The following is a 7,487-nucleotide window of genomic DNA, read 5'->3' as shown; positions in this document are numbered from 1 at the left end:
AATTAAAAGACATGTTCCCAAAACCTGACACCTGAATTCTTCTGAGATCATTATTAAGGGGCATTGTGATGGATGTTACATACGGAAGACGTCATGTGTATGAAAAACTATTCCTTAGTACCTCAGTATGCTAGTGTTGTTTGTTCATGACATAGTACTTCTTATGTTACTGTGATGCTATTACTGACAATGTGTCCCCAAAGGCCTTCATTTTCTTCACACGTTCCACAACAGGAATAGTTTTGTCGTCATATCAAATTAGAATCAAATTTTATTTGCCACATGCGCCGAATACAACAGGTGTAGACCTTACAGTGAAATGCTTATTTACAATCCCTTAACCAACAATGCAAATTTTTAATTACATTTAAAAAATATATATTTTTAAAGGTGTTAAGGAAAAAATAGATAAGTTAAAATAAAATAAAAAGCTAATAATGAAAGAGCGGCAGTAAAATAAAAGAACAGTAATTGAACAGAGGTAATTGAAGTAATATGTACATGTGGGTAGAGATAAAGTGACTATGCATAAATAATAAACAGAGTAGCAGCAGCGTAAAAGAGGGGGATGGGGTGGGATGGGGTGGGGGGAACAATACAAATAGTCCAAGTAGCCATGATTAGCTTTTCAGCAGTTTTATGGCTTGGGGGTAGAAGCTGTAAAGAAGCCTTTTGGACCTAGACTTCGCGCTCCGGTACCGCTTGCCGTGCGGTAGCAGAGAGAACAGTCTACACTGCAGTACACTTTGTTCGTCTTTTGCATGGCGTCACCTAAACTTCATCCGTGCACAGGAAACCATAGTCCTTCCTCTCTCAAGTAAGGCAACAGTGCCTTCAAACAACTGGCATCTCACTTAGACAAAACGAAACTAAATGCAACAATACATAACGTAACAATAAAACACCTTACATAAAAAGAAAGGACAGCTATGCACGTGCTCATCTTGCATCAACATGTACATATTGCCTGATTGTTAACTTCAGAGAACTTTGCATTTGAAACATACATGTGCTATAAGCATTTTATTTTGCATAAAGTAACCCAATCATTCAGACATTTTTACTTGAATGCAAGCTACCTTGTAAATAAACACAAACAAGTACAAAACAAGCAACTAATACTCAAAGATACAGTATAGAAAACAAAACACATTATACAAAACATTTTTCAACCAAAACATTTATTTTATTATTTTATTGAAAAGATTGGAGAAATCTACCTGGGGTTTTGACATGGGTCACCATGCATACCTCTAAAATCTGCCACACTCTCTGCTCCCTGTACTGAGGCTCTTGTTGGCATGGAGATTGGGTCCGTCCACCAACACTCCCATACTCACCAGCATGTCCTTTGGAATGAGACGGGAGTGGCGAGACACATACTGTGACGCGTACTGAGTATACGAAGAGGCAAGATGAAAACGCAGGAATTAACAAGGTCAAGGTTTACTTAACAATGAGCAAGAGAAATAACAAAGATAAAGTAAACGACACGAAGCTTAACAATCACACACAACATCATCCAGAACAGTCCAGGGATAAATAGGGGTGGTGATGAGATGATGAGGTGCAGGTGCGCTGGAGGTGATTAGGGTGCATTGGGTTTCCATTCCGGTGTAGCCGAGGTGGTACGCTCAGACCGGTGGCTCAGTAGACCGGCAAATCAGAGCGCCGGAGGGGAGCAACGGGAGGAGACGTGACACATACACCTTCTCCAGGTGGGGATTCATAGGAGAGGGCACATAGTCCATACAGGAGGAGCCACCCAGACTGGGGGCACACACCGCCTCCCACTTGTAGAACTTTTGGCCATGCTGGAGGTTGCAGAGATCCTCCTTCACCCCGGCTGTCAGCTCCTTCTCACATTCTCCTAACAGGTCGTCGTTCCATTTGTCGTCCTCGTCCCACACCTCAAATCTCAGCTTCTTACTGGTTGACAGATCCACGGTTCCCAGGTCATAGCTCATTGCCCAGCTTGGGTTGTTGTTGTTGTAGATAACTATAGTAGCTGGGGTTTTTGTTGTTGTAGATAACTGTAGTGCGTCCGATCATCTGGCCTGCAAAAGCTACATTCACGTAGCCGTCAGTGGCAGTGGTGTGGTCTCCCCACAAGTTGGCCCCTCTCTGAACAGTGATGACCACCCGCGCCAGGCCCTTGCGGGTGGGGCAGCAGTTCGACGCTCACCCCAGGGTTGTTGTGGCAGCTGCAGACGCAGGAGTCTATGTGGTCACTTTTGATGCCAGTTTGACAGGGTTCAGAACAGTTCTTCGACAAGGCCTTCTCCAGGATGTAGTCGCTGATGGCCTTGCGCAGGTGCTTCCGAACTGGGTTGGTGGTGGGCAGCAACTCATGGAGAGATTCCAGCGAATAGGAGACAATGTCCGGATAGAGTGGTAGGGAGTTCAGCCATTCCTTGTAGGAGGAGGGATCTTTATCAGCAGAGAAGAGTAGTTCTGGTTCTGTGGTGTGGCCACCCTTCACCTCTGTGAACCTGTAGGGTGACAGAGGGGGAGAAGGTTTTTGTGAGGGGCAAGACACATTTCAGTAAGGGAGAGTATTGATTAGGGAAGTGTGAAGAGAGAGGTAGACAGAAATAAAGAAATGTTGTGAGGGAGAATCTATATGTGAATGAGCAGCAGACTATAATTCCCCACTTATCATTGAAGACACTGGAGAAGCTGGCCTTGCTCTCTGTCTTAGACTTATCCTCCTGACAGTGCTTGTACTCAGTCTTCAAGCTGTTGCCATCACCCACACTGGCAGACGGCTCCACATCCAGACACATCTTCACCTCCTCTGCACTGAGACCCTGCAGGCTGGCCTGGCACTGCATGATACTGGTCACAGACTGCACCGTTCCACCAAGGCTCACCTACACACAGGATGAGAGGGTAGAAGGTAATGAATATTCCTAGAGGGATGCCAGTAAACTGCACATCTAGGGGTAAACATCCCTAACTTTGATCTTTAGTTTGTGTGCCTATTGCCTTGATGATTTACCACATTGATGTTGACCATCTCTCTCCCTCACCTTGGTAATGTAATGGGTGCCAAAGTTATCGATAAGCTTGTAATAACGTTGTTTGTTTTCTTGTTGATATATTTTGGGGAGATTCTTCACTGCTGTCTTGAATTATCTGTGTAACTTGGGCTGACCGGATAGAGAGAGGGGGGTTAATGTTTTATGGATACAGACAAACACTCATGAAATGAAACGATCACAGAAATATAACAGACATGCAAAAATACACTTTTATTTACAATCCCCAAAGGAAATTGTGAGATGAGGTTTCACAGAGACACAAGGGTAAAATGAGCTCATGCTGTGTGGTTCACCTGATGTTTACCTGTAATACCCACAGGACACACCGTGGCTTGTGAAACTGAACTTGTCACTCTTGGTTTTCTCCATGGAGTACTCAGCCAATTTAGAGTTGGTTCCAGCGAGCATCATCTTCCCACTTTTTGATCCCTTCTCTAACTCTAGATTGACCTGCCAGTTATTCTCGACAGCAGAGCTGCTGGCGCTGACGAGAGACTCACTGGAGTGATGGAGTTTACTGGACACTTTCATACTACACTGGTGGTTTGGTCTCCAATCCACCACAGCCAAAGGAAGCCTCTGTTTTTTCCCTTCCAGATAGGGATTCTTACAGAGGGTGCATGTCTTGTCTTTGCGGTTCCACACGTTCATGTCAATGACAAAGGCTCCTTTGCGTTTCATTTTGGTGATGTCAAAGCCTTCCCCTGCTAGGTTGGTTCCAGGAGCAAATTCTGCCTCTTTGCACTCATTGGCTGAGCCGATGGTGCATGATTGGCAACTGGGACGAGGAAGGGACAACATGAGCACTGCCCAGAGGCATACTATCAATAAGGACATCCTGGATGAGGTGAGAAGTTGTTTGGGAGGGGCAGCTGCAAGTCACTGTTTCATGCTGAAAAAAACAAAAACAAATTATTTGTGAATTAGAGGGTAATTATTGTAATGAAGTAAACAATTATTGATAACCAAGATATAACTTATTTCCAGTCAGCATGCAAACGTAACCTATAGGCCATAGCATAAGCTAACACATATTGTTCATCTACCCACATGTTTACTCATATTTTACACAAACGTATGAAAACTTGATGCTAGTGTACATGGAACTTAGACATAAATATACCCAATTTACATAATGGTTATTGTTGAATTCTAGTTTCATGTCATCATATTCATTCCCTGAATTGAATCCTCAATGGAAACGAGTCATGACCCTCAACCATTAAATACATAATATGGTATAAGCAAAACATTTGCATAAACTCAATCTTGTTCTGTCTCATCCCACTTGTTATCTATCCATTTCAAATGCCACTCTCTTATTGAGTTTGTTGGTGCATATATTGTTCAATTTCTCTTTCTTTTGTTATCCGTTGTGGTAGTAAATGTGTTACTGCAGCCTTCTATTAAAAAGTGTGATGAGGTTATGTCGAAGGTGTCAGGCGCATGAGAGTAAATCACAGAATAACAGGCTTTATTCCGCAAATACTGAGATACGTCGTAATGCGTCAAACACTCTCGTGCGCAAAACAGGCGAACTGGAAAATACAAGGCCCACGGGGAAATATTCAGGCGATACAAAATACACGGCGCTCCACCGAGCTTAGCTATCCTCCACAATAAACAATCACACACAAAGAGAAGGGGGCAGAGGGAACACTTATACAGGTACTGATGAGGGGATATGAACCAAGTGTGTGTAATAAATAAGACAAAACAAATGGAATGATGAGATGAGGAGCGGCAGTGGCTAGAAGGCCGGTGACGACGAACGCCGAAGCCTGCCTGAAAAAGGAGAGGTGGCAGCTTCGGAGGAAGTCATGACAGTACCCCCCCCCCCCTTGACGCGCAGCTCCAGCAGCGCGCCAACGCCAGCCTCGGGGACGGCCAGGAGGACGCGGAGCAGGGCGAGCCGGATGGCGACGGTGGAAATCCCGCAATAGGGAGGGATCGAGGAAATCCCTCACCGGAACCCAGCACCGCTCCTCCGGACCGTACCCCTCCCAATCCACGAGGTACTGAGGGCCACCCACCCGACACCTCGAATCCAGGATGGAACGGACGGAGTACGCCGGGGCCCCCTCGATGTCCAGAGGGGACGGAGGAACCTCCCGCTCAGACTCCTGGAGCGGACCAGCCACCACCGTCCTGAGGAGAGGCACATGGAACGAGGTGTTAATATGGTAATCTGGAGGTAGTAATAACCTATATGTAACCTCGTTTATCCTCCTCAGGACTTTGAACAGCCCCACAAACCGTGGGCTCAGCATCCGGCAGTGCTGGGGAACCAATGTAATGCCTAGACTATGTGCAAATGACCTGTCCATAAAGTTCCCAGCTGCGCCTGAATCGACCAGCACCATACACTGGGGAACTACTGTGTAATCAGGAAAGTGGATGTGTAGGGTACAGTGCGCAGCAGAGGGCTCTGAACAAGTGTGGGTGTTCGATACCTGGGGTGACGCGAGAGTGCCCTGCCTGGTCTGTCCACTATGTGATGGATGTGAGAGTGAGAGGCTGGGGCAATAATGTACCGTATTAAAGTTCCTTTGTGATATAGGAAAAGGTGTGTTCATACTCAAACAGGGGATGAGCAAATGGAGTGTCTGGTGCAGAATAGAACTTTTAGTGGTTTCAGAGAGCGAGAATTGAGCGGAAGAGGGGTTGGGGTGGTGGTCTGGTCTGCTGCTCAGTGGAAAAATACAACAGTGGTCTTCCAGTTAAATGATAATCATATCTGCCGTCATCTGTCAGACCTATTACTTTGTCATTTCTCTGAAGTGGTGGTGTGGGTTGAGAATATGAAACTGTTGAGAACATATGATATCCTACTAGGTCTAGGAAACCCTGGGTGATGTGATATAAGAAGGAATTTACCTTCTCAATTATATAACTGCTAATTCAATATAACAAGCTACATGTATGTTCTGAAATGACCAAATATAATCAGGTTGTTGCTGTAAAAGAGGCAGAGCAATATGAGCTGGCCATGGATAACTGACTGAAGGAAGAATGTTTTTTTTTGTCAATAAAGTTGTTATATTTTTCAATATGACATTACACCATTACACTAATAACAACAAAAACATAACACACAACAAGACAGTGAACAAGACAACACCCTTCAAACATATATCAGTGAACAACAACACTCTCCCGAGTGGCGCAGTGGTCTAAGGCACTGCATTGCAGTGCTAGCTGTGCCACTAGAGATCCTGGTTCGAATCCAGGCTCTATCATAGCCGGCCGTGACTGGGAGACCCATGGGGCGGCGCGCAATTGGCCCAGCGTCGTCCAGGGTAGGGGAGGGAATGGCCGGCAGGAATGTAGCTCAGTTGATAGAGCATGGCGTTTGCAACGCCAGGGTTAGTGAGCATTCGTTTGCCAAGATAATCCATCCACCTGACAGGTGTGGCATATCAAGAAGCTGATTAAACAGCATGATCATTACACAGGTGCACCTTGTGCTGGGGACAATAAAAGGCAACTCTAAAATGTGCAGTTTTGTCACACAACACAATGCCACAAATGTCTCAAGTTTTGAGGGAGCGTGCAATTGGCATGCTGACTGCAGGAATGTCCACCAGAGTGCTTTAAAGAATTTGTCAGTACATCCAACCGGCCTCCCAACCGCAGACCACGTGTAACCACGCCAGCCCAGGACCTCCACATCCGGCTCCTTCACCTGCAGGATGGTCTGAAACCAGCCACCCAGACAGCTGATGAAACTGTGTGTTTGCACAACCAAAGAATTTCTGCACAAAATGTCATAATCCGTCTCAGGGAAGCTCATCTGCATGCTTGTCATCCTCACCAGGGTCTTGACCTGACTGCAGTTCGTTGTCGTAACCAACTTCAGTGGGCAAACGCTCACCTTTGATGGCATACTGGAGAAGTGTGCTCTTCACAGATAAATCCCGGTTTCAACTGTATTGGGCAGATGGCGTTGTGTGGGTTGATGTCAACGTTGTGAACAGAGTGCCCCATAGTGGCGCTGGGGTTATGGTATGGGCAGGCTTAAGCTACGGACAATGAACACAATTGCATTTTGTCTATGGCAATTTGAATGCACAGAGATATCGTGACGAGATCCTGAGGGCCATAGTCGTGCCATTCATCCGCCGCCATCACCTCATGTTTCAACATGATAATGCACAGCCCCATGTCACAAGGATCTGTACACAATTCCTGGAAGCTGAAAATGTCCCAGTTCTTCCATGGCCTGTATACTCACCAGACATGTCACCCATTGAGCATGTTTGGGATGCTCTGTATCGACATGTATGACAGCGTGTTCCAGTTCCCGCCAATATCCAGCAACTTCGCACAGCCATTGAAGAGGAGTGGGACAACATTCCACAGGCCACAATCAACAGCCTGATGAACTCTATGCAAAGGAGATGTGTCGCGCTGCATGAGGCAAATGCTGGTCACACCAGATAC

General features: G+C 45.9%; 1 pseudogene; it reads right to left on the bottom strand.

Annotated features, from left to right (window-relative positions):
* Positions 1 to 714: 714 nt before the first annotated feature.
* On the bottom strand, positions 715 to 3,892 carry LOC121570529 (annotated as a pseudogene).
* Between the last annotated feature and the right edge of the window lie 3,595 nt (positions 3,893 to 7,487).

Source organism: Coregonus clupeaformis, chromosome 7, assembly GCF_020615455.1.
Source record: "Coregonus clupeaformis isolate EN_2021a chromosome 7, ASM2061545v1, whole genome shotgun sequence".
Taxonomy (NCBI): Eukaryota; Metazoa; Chordata; class Actinopteri; order Salmoniformes; family Salmonidae; genus Coregonus; species Coregonus clupeaformis.
Note: the sequence above shows the minus strand (reverse complement) of the source record. Positions and strands in the feature narration are given on the sequence as shown.